We start from the raw sequence: 18,168 nt of genomic DNA, 5'->3' as shown, positions 1-18,168 counted from the left end.
TTTAGTGTGGTGTTTTGGCTTTATTTATTTATAATAGCCACATTAAATGAAGCTTTAAGCTTATGTTGTTAATGTTACGTCAGGTTGTTTTGGCTCCTCTAAATAGAACTTCGGTGTATATAAGTTAGTTTGTGTCATATATTGTCTTGTTTTGCCAGTGTTTTGTGTTAAACTTGAAATCTTTGTGTTAGTGTTGTCGGTTTGTTTTTGGTTTCTTTAAAGCCATAATTCCTGCATCAAGAAACCATGTAACAAGTGATATTGAATGCTTTGGCTCATTTAGGCAGCAATAGTCTATGTTCTATTATCTGAGGAAGTATATTGTAAATTTGTTTTTGGCTTATGCAGTGAATTGCATTTTAATATCAGCTTGGTTAATGAAGTCTGTTGTATTGTTAGTTTGTTTTAACTGTGTGAGAAGCCGCGCTGTATGAATGAAGTCTGTTGTATTGTTAGTTTGTTTTAACTGTTTGTGAAGCCGTGCTGTGTGTATGCAGTCTGTTGTATTGTAAGTTTCTTTTAACTGTTTATAAAGCCTCGCTGTATGTATGAAGTCTGTTGTACGTTAGCTTTTAGCTCTACTGGCCAAAGGCAAGAAGAGCTTATGTGATGGTAATGTGTACGTAGTATGTGCATCCGTGCGTGCGTCCGTGTGTCAGTGCGTCTGTAAACAATTTCTTGTAAACATTTTTTGTTAATGCGATACAGTCTTCAGTTTTGATTGTATCTCGATGAAACTTGTACAGTATTTAGATATCAATTAGAGCTTGGTTTCTTTCGAAAATCGGCTATATCTGGATATGCATGCCTAGATAAAGGGCCTTGAAAGTTTTAAATTAAAGAAATGCTATTTTTAGCTAACCTAGTTTTAGCCAGGTCTGCATGAGCGAATTCTATTTTTAACCAAGTTTACATGTGTAAACTCAAGTTTAGGACTAAGGGAGAGAATTTGCTTTTTGTACTGCAGTTGATTTCTCTGCCCTGTTCTTGTTGAAAGCCAAAAGGCCATTTTTTTAGCTCTGTAGTTTGCACATTCATCTTAACAAAATTGGTTGTGAATGTTTGTTCAAGTTATGCACCTGGGGTCATTACTGGCCGCACCCAGGGTTCACAGTTTTGGTAAAATTAAATTGGGATAGGTTTGAAAATCTTTTTGTGTGTTTTTGCATCCATTTCAGCAGAATTGCTTGTGAATCTTTGTTCAAATTGATCAATGTTGTCCTCAGATGCCCTTGACTTTGACTTTTGACCAACTCATTTAAATTTTTAAAACTACAAAAAAAAATACCATGAGTACAGTTTTGAAAGCATTTTTTTTGTCAGATGACTTTTACTTGGCACATATTAAAATAGTTCATGCAACTAATCTGCTTACAATTCTTTCTGGGCTCAGATGTTGAATGTGCAACGTTTTCAGGTAACCCAAACACAAAATGTGAACTATATGTCTGTTGTCTTTTACCCATACATACATGCTGTGGATTGAAATGACCACAAGAGCCATGCCAGTAGAGCATATGCCCTTTTGGGCTTCTTGTTTACAGTTGGTAAAGCCATGCTATGGGTAAGAAGTCTGTTGTATTGTAAGTTTGGTTTTACTGTTTGTTTAACCATGCTGTAGGTATGAAGTATGTTATAATGCTAGTTTGTTTTTACTGTTTGTAAAGCGCTGCTATATGTATGAATTATTTTGTATTGTAAGTGTTTTTCAGTTTGTAAACCATGTAAGAAGTCTGTTGTATCATTATTTGTTTTTTTCTGTTTGTAAAGCCATGCTGCATGTGTGCATTATGTTGTATTGTAATTTGTTGTTTTTAGCTCTACTGGCCAAAGGCCAGAAGAGCTTATGCGATGGTAATGTGTACGTAGTATGTGCATCCGTGCGTCCGTGCGTCTGTAAACAATTGCTTGTGAACACGATACAGTCTTCAGTTTTGATTGTATCTCGATGAAACTTGTACAGTATCTAGATATCCATTAGAGCTCGGTTCCTTTCGAAAACCAGCCAGATCCGCCCATGCATGCCTAGATTATGGCCCTTGATAGTATAAAAAAATGCTATTGTGTAAACAATTGGTTGTGAACACGATACAGTCTTCAGTTTTGATTATATCTCGATGAAACTTGTACAGTATCTAGATATCCATTAGAGCTTGGTTCCTTTCGAAAACCAGGTCTGCATGAGCGAATTCTATTTTTAGCCAAGTTTACATGTATATGTTAATTCAAGTCTAGAGTTAAGGGAGACAATTTGCAAGTCTAGGATTTTGAGAGACAATTTGCTTTTTGCTTCTGCAGTTGATTTTGTGAATCACTCTGCCTTGTTCTTGTTGAAAGCCCAAAGGCCAATTTTTTAGCTTTAAGTTCTGTAGTTTGCGCATTCATCTTAACAAAATTGATTGTGAATGTTTAAGTTATGCACCTGGTGTCATTACTGGCCACACCCAGGGTTCACAGGTTTGGTAAACATAAATCTGGAAAGGTTTGAAAATCTTTTTGTGTGTTCGTGCATCCATCTCAGCACAATTGATTGTGAATGTTTGTTCAAATTGATCAATGTTGTCCTAGGATGCCCTTGACTTTGAGCTTTTGACCAACTTTTTGTAACTTTTAAAACTACAGAAAATTTTACTATGAGTACAGTTTTGAAAGCATTTTTTTTTTGTCAGATGACTTACTTGGCACATATTAAAATAGTTCATGCAACTAATCTGCTTACAATACTTTCTGGGCTCAGATGTTGAACGTGCTACGTTTTCAGGTAACCCAAACACAAAACAAAAACTATATGTCTGTTGCCTTTTACCCATACATACATGCTCTGGATTGATATGACCACAAAAGCCATGCCAGTAGAGCATAGGCCCTTTTGGGCCTCTTGTTTCTGTTTGTAAAGCCATGCTATATGAAATACGTCTTTTGTGTTGTACGTTTGTTTTTACTGTTTGTAAAGCCATGCTGTATGTAAGAAGTCTGTTGTATTGTAAGTTTGTTTTTACTCATGTGAAGCCATGATGTGTGTTAAGTATGCATGAAGGCTTTTGTATTGTTAGTCATTTGTATTGTAAGTTTGTTTTACTGTTTGTGAATCCATGTTTCATGTATGTTGTCTGTTGTATTGCATGGATGATACACTGTTTGTGAATCAATGCTGTATTTATGAAGTTGGTTGTATTGTAAGTTTATTTTGACTGTCTGTAAAGCCATGCTGTATTTAAGGAGTCTGTTGTATTGTTAAGTTTGTGTTTACAGTTTGGAAGCTATGCTGTATGCATAAGACCTATTGTTTGTAAGTTTGTTTTTACTCTTTGAAAAGCCATGCTGTATGTATGTTGTTTGTTGTATTGTAAGTTTGTTTTACTGTTTGTGAAGCTATTCTATATTTATGTAGTCCTTTATATTGTAAAATGTTTTTATTGTTTGTGAAGTCATGCTGTAAATATGAAGTCAGTTGCATTGTAAAGTTGTTCCTTATTGTTTATAAAGGCATGATGTATGTTTGTATGATGTCTGTTTTTACTGGTTTCAAAGAACTGCTGTATGTATGAAGTATGGTGTGTTGTAAGTTTGTTTTTACTTTTTGTAAAGCCATGTTGTATGTATGAGGCTTATTGAATTGTAATTTGTTTTTACTGTTTGTAAAGCAATGCTGTATGTATGTAATATGTTGTATTGTAAGTTTGTTTTTACTGTTAGTAAAGCCATGCTGTAAGTAAAGAAAATGTTGTATTGTCCTATATTTAAAGCCATGGTATATGTAAGAAGTCCTTTGCATAACTTTTACTGTAAGTTTGTTTTTACTCTTTGTAAACCAATGCTGTATGTATAACATTTGTAGTATTTTTGTAAGATTGTTTTTTACTCTTTGTTAACCCATGCTGCATGTATGTATAACATTTGTAGTATTTTTGGAAGATTGTTTTTTACTCTTTGTTAAGCCATGCTGTATGTATAACATTTGTAGTATTTTTGGAAGATTGTTTTTTACTCTTTGTTAACCCATGCTGTATGTATATCATTTGTAGTATTTTTGTAAGATTGTTTTTTACTCTTTGTTAAACCAATGCTGTATGTATAACATTTGTAGTATTTTTGGAAGATTGCTTTTTTACTCTTTGTTAAGCCATGCTCTATGTATAACATTTGTAGTATTTTTGGAAGATTGTTTTTTACTCTTTGTTTAGCCATGCTGTATGTATAACATTTGTAGTATTTTTGGAAGATTGTTTTTTACTCTTTGTTAACCCATGCTGTATGTATAACATTTGTAGTATTTTTGTAAGATTGTTTTTTACTCTTTGTTAACCCATGCTGTATGTATAACATTTGTAGTATTTTTGGAAGATTGTTTTTTATTCTTTGTTAAGCCATGCTGTATGTATAACATTTGTAGTATTTTTGGAAGATTGTTTTTACTCTTTGTTAACCCATGCTGTATGTATAACATTTGTAGTATTTTTGTAAGATTGTTTTTACTCTTTGTTAAGCCATGCTGTATGTATAACATTTGTAGTATTTTTGTAAGATTGTATGTTACTCTTTGTTAAGCCATGTTGTATGTATAACATCTGTAGTATTTTTGTAAGATTGTTTTTATACTCTTTGTTAAGCCATGCTGTATGTATAACATTTGTAGTATTTTTGTAAGATTGTTTTTTACTCTTTGTTAAGTTTTTTACTCTTTGTTAAGCCATTCTGTATTTATAACATTTGTAGTTTTTTTGTAAGATTGTTTTTTACTCTTTGTTAAGCCATGCTGAATGTATAACATTTGTAGTATTTTTGGAAGATTGCTTTTTTTACTCTTTGTTAAGCCATGCTGTATGTATAACATTTGTAGTATTTTTGGAAGATTGTTTTTTTTACTCTTTGTTAAGCCATGCTGTATGTATAACATTTGTAGTATTTTTGTAAGATTGTTTTTTACTCTTTGTTAACCGATGCTGTATGTATAACATTTGTAGTATTTTTGTAAGATTGTTTTTTACTCTTTGTTAAGCCATGCTCTATGTTAGAACATTGTTTTATTGTAAGTTTGTTTTTACTTGTTGTAAAGCCATGTTTATTTATGAAGCCTATTGTATTGTAAGTTTGTTTTTACTGTATGTGATGCCATGCTGTAATGTAAGCTTAGTGTACTCGTTTAATTTATTGTGTATTATAAATGTAAATAGTATGAATGAAGTATATATGTATGTAGTGATGTATGTATAAAGTCTGTTGTATTGTGAGTTTGTTTTTACTCCTTGTAAAGTCTTTGATAAGGCATGCTGTATGTATGAAGTATGTTGTATTATAAGTTTGTTTTTACTCTTTGTAAAGCCATGTTGTATGTTTAGTATGTATTAAGGCTCTTGTATTGTAAGTCTTTTGTATTGTAATGTACTCTCTTTATTCTTTGTTAAGCCATGCTGTATGTATGATTTTTTTGCATTGTAAGTTTGTTTTTACTGTTTGTAAAGCCATGTTGTTTGTATGTAGTCTGTTGTATTGTAAGTTTGTTTAGTAAAGCCATGCTGTATGTATGAAATCTTTTGCATTGTAGTTTGTTTTTACTGTTTGTTAAGCCATGCTGTTTGTTTAAGTCTGTTGTATTGTTAGTTTGTTTTTCCTTTTTGTAAAGCCATGTTGTGTTTATGAAATCTGCTGTTTTGTAAATTTGTTGTTTTTTCCATTTGTTTAGCCATGTATATTTATGAATCCTATTGTATTGTCGGTCTGTTTTTACTCTTTGTTAAGCGGATGCTTGTATGAAGTCTGTTTTATCGTAAGTTTGGCTTTACTCGTTGAAGCCATGCCATATGTATGAAGTCTGTTGAACTCTTAAGTATTGTTTTTACTCTTTGTAAAGCCAAGCTTTATGCATTGAGTATGATGTACTGTAAGTTTTTCTTTGTATCTTCTCATAGGCCATTACAACTTATACACATTATTCTTACGTTTGATTTGGCTCCATACTGATTGTTTTATATCTTTATATGTTATGGTATATGTTTTGATTTATGTTGATTATTTAAAACTACCTCCCAGGTTTTTTTTATTTTTACCTTAATACCATATCAAATGGATGGAGTATGTTGTCTTGTAAGTTTGCTTTTGTACTATCATTGTAGCCATGCAATATCGATGTATAGATTCTGGCATATTGTTTGTTGTTTGGGCTTTATATGGTAGCCATCCTACATGTTTAAAGTATGGTGTATTGTTTTTTTTTAAGTTTTAAAAACTATGAATTGTAGCCATGCTATGCATATAACGTCTGTTGTAGTGCAAGTTTGACTACAATTGTCATGTTATTGCAGCCATGCTATATGTATGAAGTATTATAATATTGTATTATTAGAATGTTATCGTTTTTATTTATTAAACCTGGTGTATTGTTTGTTTTGGCTTTTTATTAAAGCCATGCAACATGTATTCAGTCTGGGGTAATATGAGATTGTTTTGGGCTCTTTATTATAGCCTTCCTCTAAGTATGAAATATGTTGTATTGATAGATTATGTTTGGCTTTTCATGGTAGCCATGTTACCTGTATGAAGTCTGAGGTATTGTTAGGTTGTACATGTATTTGGTTCTGTATTGTAACCATATTAAATGAATGAAGTCTGGTGTACTGTTAGGTTGTTTTAGGTTCTTATATATAACCATGTTATATATATATATATATGAAGTATGGTGTATTGATAGGTTGTGCTTGACCTTTCACTGTAGCCATGCTACATCAAATGTATGAAGTATGGTGTATTGTTCGTGTTTTTTATCTCTTTATTATAGCCTTGTTAGCTTGTTTTGGCTCTTTATGGTAGCCATGCTTTGGTATCTGTTGTGTTGTTAGTTATTTTGTGTTTTAATATATAATAACATTTATATATTTATATAAGTGCCTGTGTATTGTTAGTTTGATTTTTATGGCTATATGTATGAAGTCTGGAATACTGTTAGAATTGTTTTTGCTCTTATTGTATACATGCTTTATGTATAAAATATGGTGTATTGTCTGTTTGATTATTGTCAGTTTATGTCAGCCATGCTATATGTATGGAGGATGATGCATTGTTAGGTTTTTATTTTTTATGATAACCAGGCTACATGTATTGATTTTGTTGTTTGTTTATTTTTGGCTCCTTCTTGGATGCCCTATTTTTGCAATATGTGTATTGTTGTTTTCTTATTGGCTCTTCATTGTGGCCATGTTAAACGTATGAAGGCTTATGTATTGTTATCTTTTTATCTTTATGGTGGCCATGCTTCATAGTAACATGGGTTAAATATGTTGTATTTTTATATTGTTTGTATTTTATGAAAGCCATTTTCTGTGTATGGAGTTTGGTGTAGTGTTAGTTTGTTATAGTGTCTTTCGTAGCCATGTAACATGTATTTAATATGTTGTGTTGCTATTTTTGTGAAAGCCTTCCTCTGTGTATGACTTGTGTTGTATTGTTATTGTTTATTCTTATTATTATATCCATGCTGTATTTATGAAGTATGCTGTGTTGTAAGTTTGTTTTGGCTCTTTATTTCAGCCATGCTATTTGAATGAAGTCTTGAGAAATGCTTCTTTATCTTTTTATGATAGCTTTTCTATATGTAAAAGGTGTGTGTAATCTAAGTTTGTTTTGGGGTTTATTAGTAGCAAAACCATAATTATGTATTTGATATGTTAAATTGCCATGTTTTGTTTAAAACAATTATATATGAAGTTGTATGTATTTTAGTGTTTGTTTTCTTTGAAGAAGCCATGCAAATAGTATGAAGTCTGATTTATTGTTAGTTAATTGGTGTAACATTATTAAAACCATGTTTCATGCATAAGGTTTGTTGTACCTTATTGTGTGTGACACTGTATTGTTAATCTGATCATGAAATAGAAGTCTTTTTATATGTATGTGTATTGTGATTTTTTAGTTTGTTTTTTCCCCTGTTATGGCCACATGTGTCGGGTAAAATGTGTTGGTACTTTTATTATGTTTTTTTTTTATGGTAAGCTTCCTTGCTTAGAGCATATAGTAATATTAGTTTGTTTTTGTCTGTTATGGTACCCATGATGGGTATGAAGTGTGTTGAAATTGTAACTATTTTTAAGTGTTGTTTTAGAGTAGTGCGCCATTCTAGTTGTATGAAATCTGGGAAATTAAGTCTTTAATTATAGCAATTCTATTTGTATGTAGTTGAACTTTTTGTCTTCTTTTGGCTCTGTATTGTTTTTGTTTGTTTCTTTGTTATTTTTCTATGGTTGTCATTTTATGGAATTGTAGGCTGATGCATCACAATTTGTGTTTGTAATTGTAAAGTAGCCATGCCATATAATTTATGAAGTATTTGTTTTTGCTTTTTGCTCTTTACAGAATCCATGCTTTATACACACGTTCTGTTGTATTGTTAGAGTGTTTTAATGGTCTGCTTGTTAACTTTATATATGTTTAAAGTAATTTGATTGTTTTAGTTAATTCTTGTTATATGTATGAAGACTGTTGTGTTGTTAGTTTGGTTTTGGTTTTTTGGTAGCCTCGATTGCTATATGTATGGTTTGGTGTATTGTAAGATTGTTTGTTGGTTGCTGTTTGTTATGGTTGTCTTGCTATATGTATGGATTATTGTGTATTGTTAGTTTGTTTTTCTCTTTTTGTTGTAAAATTCATATGGTTTTAAAGCCATTTGTATTGTTAGATTCTATTGTTTCTTCGTGGCAGCCCTGTTATAAATGTGAAGTCTGTTGTATTGTTAGTTTGTTTTTGGCTCCCCATGGCAACCATGCTGTAAATATGAAGTCTGGTATATTTTTAGTTTGGTTTACGCTCTTTTATGTATGACATGTTAAATGTGTGAAGTCAGTGTTTTAAGGTTTGTTTTTGGCTCTTTTTGGTAGTTCTGCTATTTGTTTGAAGCCTGTTCTTTTTGCTATTCTTATTATTTGGTTTGGAGATTTATATGACATTGTTTTGTTTGTTTTATGTAATAAAATGTTTTGTTTGTTTTATGTAATAGGTAACAAGCTATAAATCTATTTACATTTTTGCAGTTGTGTGACTTTTAAGCATTAGTTAATATTAATAGTCTTTGGCAACCATGGTCTATGTAATTTGTTAATATATTTTTAATCACTGCCATATTTTTGTTTTTTTGTCCTAGTTTTGAAACATATATTGAGTGATTTTGCAACCATTCTGCTTTAACTTATATTTCTCCATTAGAAAAGAACACTTTATATATTTAGATTTTCTTTCAAGAACTAAAAGGTAATTGGATTGCATTAAACGTGTGTCTTCCATGTAGTGGGTGTGTCCCTGCAGTCCTATATATGTCTACTACACATTCTCTTCTACTAGAACATTCTCTGTCAGCTTGGCCACAAAACATATAAAAAAAACCTCCTTATTATTTAAAAACAAATAAGCCCACAAGAATTCCTGACCAATTAGGCCTCGGAAAAAAAACAAAAAAAAACATTTAGTTTTGGCAACCCAACCCATTAGTTTTGCCTACCCAACCCAACATACCAAATAGGCACTGACCTTTCCCTTTTTATACTTTGTTGTTTTTAGATCTACTGGCCAAAGAGCTTATGAGATGGTTATGTGTACGTAGTATATGCGTCTGTAAACAATTGCTTGTGAACACGATACAATCTTCAGTTTTGCTTGTATTTCTATGAAACTTGTACAGTGTTTAAATATATATTTGAGCTTGGTTCCTTTCAAAACAATGCCAAGATTATTGCCCTTGATAGTTTAAAAAATGCTATTTTAGCTAACCTAGTTTTAGTCAGGTCTGCATGAGCGAATTCTATTTGTAGCCATGTTAACATGTAAAGTCAAGTCTAGGATCAAAGGGAGACAACTTGCTTTTTGGTTCTGCAGTTGATTTTGTCAATTACTCCGCCTTGTTCTTGCTGAAAGCCATAAGGCCAATTTATTAGCTCTATTGTCTGTATTTCGCGCAAATTGTTCAAATTATGCACCCGGGGTCAGTACTGCCCACACCAAGTGTTCACAAGTTTGTACACTTAATTTGGGAAATGTTGAAAAAGTGTTCGTGTTTTCGCGCATCCATCTCAGCATAATTGCCTGTGAATGTTTGTTCAAATTATGCCACTGGGGTTATAACTGGTCATCCAACGTGTTCGAAGGTTTGGACTTGCTATTTTGAATAAGGCACAATTTAGTGATCTGCTACCAGGGTTGTTCAAATTATGAACATTGGGTCAAAGCTGGCACTGCCCCATGGGGTCACAATTTTTCTAGAAACTTATTTAAGAAAATTTTCAAAATCCTCTTGTTTCAAACCACAAAGCTCGTACCTTTGATATTTGTTGTGGAGCATCATATGATGACTGTCAAGCAAAGCATTTGAAAATATGCCCATTGAGCTAAAGCTGGACCCACCCCTTTTGATGTTTTAATTTTTAAAGCTACAGCAATGATATTTAGACCATGTCTACAGTTTTGCAAATGAGAACCAATGTTGTCCTCGAATGCCCTTAATAATTGACCTTTTGACCAACTTCTTATTTTTAAAACTACAGAAAATTTGACCATGAATACAGTAATATTAAGCATTTTTTTGTCAGATGACCTTTACTTGGCACATATTCAAATAGTTTATGCAGAGAGAAAAATAGAGATCTGCTAACAACACTAACTGACCTCAGATGTTGATCGTGCAACATTTTTATGTAACCAAAACACATAACGTGAACTATATGTATGTTGCCTTTTACCCATGCATACATGCTCTGGATTAAAAATTATCACAAGAGCCATGCCGTTAGAGCATAGGCCTTTATTGGCCTCCTGTTCATAAGTGTGTTTAAACACATAGTTTGAAACCGTTAAAGTTACTTGAACACTCCTACCTAATGATAATAACTTTTTTACATAAAGCATAATAGAAAACGAAATATTTCATTTGAAAAAAAGCCTACATATAAGTACCCTGTTTTGAAAAAGATATAATCCTTACTAAAAAGTTCATTTTTAGCTCGACTATTCGAAGAATATGGAGAGCTATACTACTCACCAAAGCGTCGGCGTAGGTGTCGGCGTCGGCGTCACCCCTTGGTTAAGGTTTTGCGTGCAAGCACACATAGGTTAATATCTCAGCAACTAGTTGAGGTATTGCATTGAGACCTGATACAATGGTACTCAACCATCCAACCTACTTTAATAACCAAGTTAGATAACTCTACTTTGCCTTTAATGCAAATAATAGGCCTTTATTATTCGACTTAGAAAATCTGGTTAAGGTTTTGCGTGCAAGCACACATAGATTAATATCTCAGCAACTACATGAGTTATTGCATTGAGACTTGATACATTGGTACTCAATCATCCAACCTATTCAATTAACCAAGTTAGATAACTCTACATTGCATTTAATTCAAATAATTGCCCTTTATTATTCGACTTAGAAATTCTGGTTAAGGTTTTGCGTGCAAGCACACATAGGTTAATATCTCTGCAACTACTTGTGGTATTGCATTGAGACTTGATACAATGGTACTCAACCATCCAACCTAATTAATTAACCAAGTTAGATAATCTACTTTGCATTTAATGCAAATAATTGCCCTTTATTGTTCGACTTCGAAATTCTGGTTAAGGTTGTGTGTGCAAGCACACATTATTTCAATATTAAAGCAACCACTTGATGTATTGCATTGAGACTCGATACAATGGTACTCAACCATCCAACCTACTCAATTGACCATGTAAGATAACTCTAGTTTTATTTTATGCAAATAATTGCCCTTTATTATTCGACATAGAAATTCTGGTTAAGGTTTTGCGTGTAAGCACACATAGGTTAATTTCTAAGCAACTACTCGATGTATTGAATTGAGACTTTATAGAATGGTATTCAACCACTCAACTTAATTGAATAACCAAGATATATAACTGTATTTTGCAAATAATTGCCCTTTATTATTAGACTTAAAAATGTGGTTGAAATTTTCCATGTGACCACATTTATGTTATTATCTCAGCACATCATGAATTGCATTGAAATCTAATCTAACAGTGATCCATGCATGTTTGGCCAAAACTTTTCAATCCTTACACTGAAAAGCGGCGGAATTGTCGAGCACGCTGTCTCTGTGACAGCTCTTGTTGTATGCCTTATACCATCCAACAGAAAATAACGTTCAATGCTTATATTAATTGTGTTGGTCATTGTGAAATAAAGAAGTTAGGAAGTGAAATAACAATCCTACCTACATCTTCACAACTAGAGTTGAGAGTAGGGAAAAGCCAAAATATCCATTAGATGATTGGAGCCATTTTATAAAATAAATGTATGTCAAAACAAAGTTTCGACATATTTAAACTTAATCGTGTGAATTTCTGAATTTAGTTCACAATATAGTGAACTCATGTTTTTCCACTTCACTCTGAAAAGCCTAAAATATAAATGTCCTTTCTTTGTGCTGCTGTGGCTTTATTCAAGTAATTGCATGCATATTCCTAGATCATAATGTCACACACTTATATAACTTGCTGTGTTGATAGACCTATTTCAAAAGAAACCATTGATATACCAATCCTTTTAGCTCACAAGTGCCCAAGGTGAGCTATTGTGATCACATATCAGTCTTTGTCCGTGGTCTGTCCGTCCAAAATTAACAATTGCTTAAAAAATAATCTCCTTTGAAATTTCCAGGCCAAATTTATTAAAATTTTCAAAAAGCTTCCTTGGGTGTCCCTCTACAAAAATACAACAAGGGATCACGATTGATAAACAACAACAACAACAACAACAACAAAATGACTGACTTTAAAAGCATCTCCTCTGAAACTTACACTCCAAATTCAATTATACCTTACAGAAAGTTTCCTTGGGTGACCCAAAAATACCACAAGGAATCATGATTTATCAACAACATCAAAAGCAACAACATCAAAATGGCTGATTTCCTGTTTTGCTTAAAAAAGCATATCCCCTGAAACTAACACTTCAAATTCAATAAAACTTCTACAAACAATACAACAAAGAGTCACGATTGATCACCAACAACATTTACAAAATGACCAACTTCCTGTTTGCTTTATAAAAAACATTTTTAAAACTACCAGTCCAAATTCAATGAAACTATACAGGAATCTTCCTAGGGTAACCTTTTTGGATAACCTTCTACAAAAATTTAAGGTGTCGAGATTTATTAAATACAAACAACATTCTGGCAAACTTCTTGTTTTGCTTTAAAAGAAATCTTTCTTCTTAAACTACAGGGCCATATTCACTGGAACTTAACAGGAAGCCTTATTGCATCATACTCCAAATTTAATAAACTATACAGGTAGCTTTATTGCATGACCCTTCACAAATATAAATTTAGGCATCATTATCAGTAAAGATTTGTTTTAATTGCAACATTTTTATACAGAGTTGTAGCCATTGAAAACATGAATGGCATCTGAAATCTGTATAAACAAATTCTGAGCTTCTTTTCCTATAACTAGACATTTACTGTGTCACTGTTAACATAACCTCGGTTTCAACATAACTAACTAGACATGTACTGTTTCACTGTTACCATAGCATGGGTTTTTACATGTCTTAGGTATTGTGTCACTGTTACCCCCGGTATCATAGCCAAGGCTTTTACATGTCTAGGTACTGTGTCACTTTTATCATAGCCTGGGTTTCAACGTATCTAGAATCTGTGTCACTGTTGTCATAGCCAGGGCTTTTACATGTCTAGGTACTGTATCACTGTTCTCATAGCCAGGGCTTTTACATAGTGAAACCTGGTTATTAGAATGACGAACGTCGTTGTTCGGGCCGGCATCCGGGCGGCGTCAAACTCACCTATGAAACTGAATAACTTTAGTAAGGGTTGACATATCTTGACCAAACTTAGTCTATAAAAAGAGTTTATGGGTACCTTTCATGAAATTGCGTTTAGGGTCCATAGGATCAAGGTCAATGTCACTGTTACTAAAAATAGAAAAATGGTTGAAACTGAATAACTTTAGTTAGGGATGACATAATTATCTTGACTAAACTTGGTCTGTGGGAAGAGTTTATGGATACCTTTCATGGGATTGCGTTTGGGGTCCCTAAGGTCAAGGTCAAGGTCACTGTTACTAAAAATAGAAAACGGTTGAAACTGAATAACTTTAGTAAGGGATAACATATCTTGACTTAACTTTGTCTATAGGAAGAGTTTATGGAGACCATTCATGGAATTGCGATTGGGGTCCCTAGGTTCAAGGTCACTGTTATTAAAATAGAAAAATGGTTGAAACTGAATAACATCAGTTAGGGATGATATATCTTGACTAAACTTGGTCTTTAGGAAGAGTTGATGAAGACCTTTCATGGGATTGCGTTTGGGGTCCCTATGGTCAAGGTCAAGGTCACTGTTATAGAATAAAAATAGAAAAACGGTTGAAACCGAATAACTTTAGTAAGGGATGACATATCTTGATCAAACTTGGTCTATAGGAAGAATTTATGGAAACCTTTCATTGGATTGCGTTTGGGTTCCCTAGGTTCAAGGTCAAGGTCACTGTTACTAAAAATAGGAACACATTTGAAACTGAATAATTTTAGTAAGGGTTGATATATCTTGATCAAACTTGGTCTATAGAAAGAGTTTTTGGATACCTTTCATGGGATTGCGTTTTGGTTCCTTAGAGTCAAGGTCAAGATCACTGTTACTAAAAATAGAAAAACAGTTGAAACTGAATAACTTTAGTAAGGGTTAACATATCTTAATCAAAACCAGGTATAAAGGACGAGTTTATGGAAACCTTTCATGAGATTGCGTTTGGGGTCCCTTGATTCAAGGTCAAGGTCACTGTTACTAAAAATAGAAAGATGGTTGAAACTGAATAACTTAAGTTAGGGTTGACATATCCTGACCCAACTTAGTATAAAGGAAGCGTTTATGGATACCTTTCAATCGATTGCATTTTGGGCCCCTAGGGTCAAGGTCACTGTTATTAAAAATAGGAAAACAGACACAGGCTGAAGTTCTTCTGTCAATCATTAAAACCCTGATTTCGTCGCATTGCGGCGTTTCTTGTTCATTCTTACATTTGGAAAATGTGGGCGTTTGGTTGGTTTAACAAAAAATATTAAAAGGTACAATTTCTTCACTTATATGTTGTTGTTTTTTCTTCTATATATAAAGAAAAACACTGTGTCTTCTTCTGTTTCAAACTAAAAGTAATTAATTAAATATTGTTGATAAATGTATATTCGAAGTGAACACTTAATTTGATTCAATAATACATCTGTTTTATACTTTCATAAGCATATTCCTCAGGATCCCCTACATCTCTACATAGAGGGACACGCAAACAGCCACATCATATTCCTGAGGACCTTTACATCTCTACAAGGAGGGACACACAAACAGACACATCATATTCCTGAGGACCTTTACATATCTACTAGGAGGGACACATAAACAGACTCATCATATTCCTGAGGACCTTTACATCTCAACATAAAGGGTCACACAAACAGCCACATCATATTCCTGAGGACCTTTACTTCTCAACAATGAGGGACACACAAACAGCCACATCATATTCCTGAGGACCTTTACATCTCAATATAGAGGGACACACAAACAGACGCATCATATTCCCGAGGACCTTTACATCTCTACACGGAGGAACACACAAACAGCCACATCATATTCCTGAGGACCTTTACTTCTCAACCTAAAGGGTCACACAAACAGCCAAATCATATTCCTGAGGACCTTTACATCTTTACAAGGAGGGACACACAAACAGCCACATCATATTCCTGAGGACCTTTACATCTCAAAATAGAGGGACACAGAAACAATCACATCATATTCCTGAGGACCTTTACAACTCAAAATAGAGGGACACACAAACAGACACATCATATTCCTGAGGACCTTTACATCTCAAAATAGAGGGACACAGAAACAGCCACATCATATTCCTGAGGATCTTTACATCTCTACAAGGAGGGACACACAAACAGCCACATCGTATTCCTGAGGACCTTTACATCTCTACAAGGAGGGACACACAAACGGCCACATCATATTCCTGAGGATCTTTACATCTCAAAATAGAGGGACACACAAACAGCCACATCATATTCCTGAAAACCTTTACATCTCAACATAGAGGGGTACACAAACAGCCACATCATATTCCTGAAAACCTTTACATCTCAACATAGAGGAACAGATAAACAGCCACATCATATTCCTGAGGACCTTTACAGGTCAAAATAGAGGGACACACAAACAGCCACTTCGTTTTCCTGAAGATCTTTACCTCTCAACGTAGAGGGACACACAAACAGCCACATCAAATTCCTGAGGACCTTTACATCTCAACATAGAGGGACACACAAACAGCCACATCATGTTCCTGGAGACCTTTACATCTCAATATTTAGTGACACACAAACAGCCATATCATATTCCTGAGGACCTTTCAGCAAATTGAGTTATTGTCCTGTGTTACGTTTCTTGATCAGAACCATTTTTGAAAACTACAGGATGTATTTCAACTACTGTCTACACACCACAGTTAAGCACAATGAGAATAAGTAGAGTGTACAAGAAACTGTTAAAGCTACTAACAGATCGTTTGCCCTTTGTAACTTTTTCATAACCAACTGGCTCCGATTTCTCGAAACTACTTAAGCTTTACAGGCTTAAGTAGCTTATTTCAAAATGCCAAAATATATACTTAACTAGATTTTGATAAATCATAAAAACCTCTTCTGATAATCATGATGATAATTCCTTTCTCAAGTATAAAATATCTTAAAGAAGTAAACATTACGCAATTTATTGTAATCCAAAAATAGTGAGCTTAGCTTAATCCTGTTTAAAGGGACTTCAAAAGATTCGAGAATTCGGGGCCAGAGCATTTCTTTAACATTTCTAGATCAAATTCAGTGGAGCTTCATTCAATGATAGAATTGAATGAGAGTAAGTATATTATATAAGAACTATCAGTCAAGTTAAGCTTTTCGCAGTTATTGCCATGTATGACATTTTTCCTTGTCCATAACTTAAAAATACTTGTTAGAACTTACATACAATTGTAAAGCACAGTGATGGTTAGAACTTAATTAAACTACATACAATTGTAAAGCACAGTGATAGGAAGTAAAGTATACATAACACTATTATACCTTATAAAGATGGCATTATTCCCCTGTCCGGAACATAACTACTTGATGAAACTTTATGAAACATTTTTTAAAGCACAATGAGCGGAAATGCACTGTATGAAAAGCATAACTCTATTTCAGCTCAGTGCAGAGCTACTGCCCTTTGTCACTTTTTTTGTTCGGAAAACTTAAATACTACTCGATGGAATTTAATTAACAACTCTGTTTTAGGGAATATTAGAATAATAATGAATGCTACACTTGTTTCCCTAGCGCCGGTTGTTGACTCAGTTTGTTGAAGGATTTGCATAATAGCAACAATGCATTCAAGATCTAAGCAAGTATATCATGTATTGATTGAAAAAAAATATATGTGTTCCCAACATTATTTAATAATTATTAATGATTCTGTTTGATTATACGTATAGGAAAACAAAGCAAATTATGGACCTTTTTCTTTTGACATGGACATTCTGATTAAGGTTTTGCATGTAAGCACACATATCAGCCATTAGTTGATGCATTGATTGTATTTCGACTTTATACAATGATACTCAACCGTTCATCCCAATCAAATAACCAAGTTTATTTGTGACATTTGTACTTAACTATCCAACCTCTGATTAGGCCAATTTTATAGTTCTTTTGGGTTGATTATGGCTTGTACGTCAAAACAAATTGTTTAAGTTGTGCATGTAAGAAAACATAGCATACTTGATAAATTGCATTGAAACTTAATACAAAGGTACCATACTGTCTTTAAGGTAGTGTTTGTTCCTTTTTTATTCAATTTCTTCCGTCTGGTTTAGGTTTTGCATGTTATCACATTTAATTCAATAGCTCAGCAATTACATCATGTACTACACTTTATAAAAAAGACGCCCTAACAGTCATAATTTTGCTTACGGTTTTGCTTGTTAGCATATGAAATTCAATCTAACATCTAATACATGTATTGTTTTGAAACCTTATACAGTTTGCTCACTCTGGATTGCATATAATGCAAATCTGGCAAAGTTCTTTGAGCTTAAGCTTTTGCGATAGAG

The 18,168-nt window shown here is 33.3% G+C and overlaps 1 long non-coding RNA gene across 2 annotated transcripts in view; it reads left to right on the top strand.

Moving 5' to 3' along the window:
- LOC128206705 (uncharacterized) overlaps window positions 1–17,826 on the top strand; it is a 41,685-nt gene extending 23,859 nt beyond the window's left edge. For both annotated transcript variants that reach the window (XR_008256551.1, XR_008256550.1), the window contains exon 7: window positions 15,261–17,826. This is a non-coding gene — a long non-coding RNA (uncharacterized LOC128206705). The remainder of the gene's footprint in view (window positions 1–15,260) is intronic.
- The last annotated feature ends 342 nt before the right edge of the window (window positions 17,827–18,168 follow it).

This window comes from Mya arenaria, chromosome 2 (genome assembly GCF_026914265.1).
Source record: "Mya arenaria isolate MELC-2E11 chromosome 2, ASM2691426v1".
Taxonomy (NCBI): Eukaryota; Metazoa; Mollusca; class Bivalvia; order Myida; family Myidae; genus Mya; species Mya arenaria.
The sequence above is the reverse complement of the archived record's forward strand: the minus strand, read 5'-3'. Positions and strand labels throughout refer to the sequence as shown.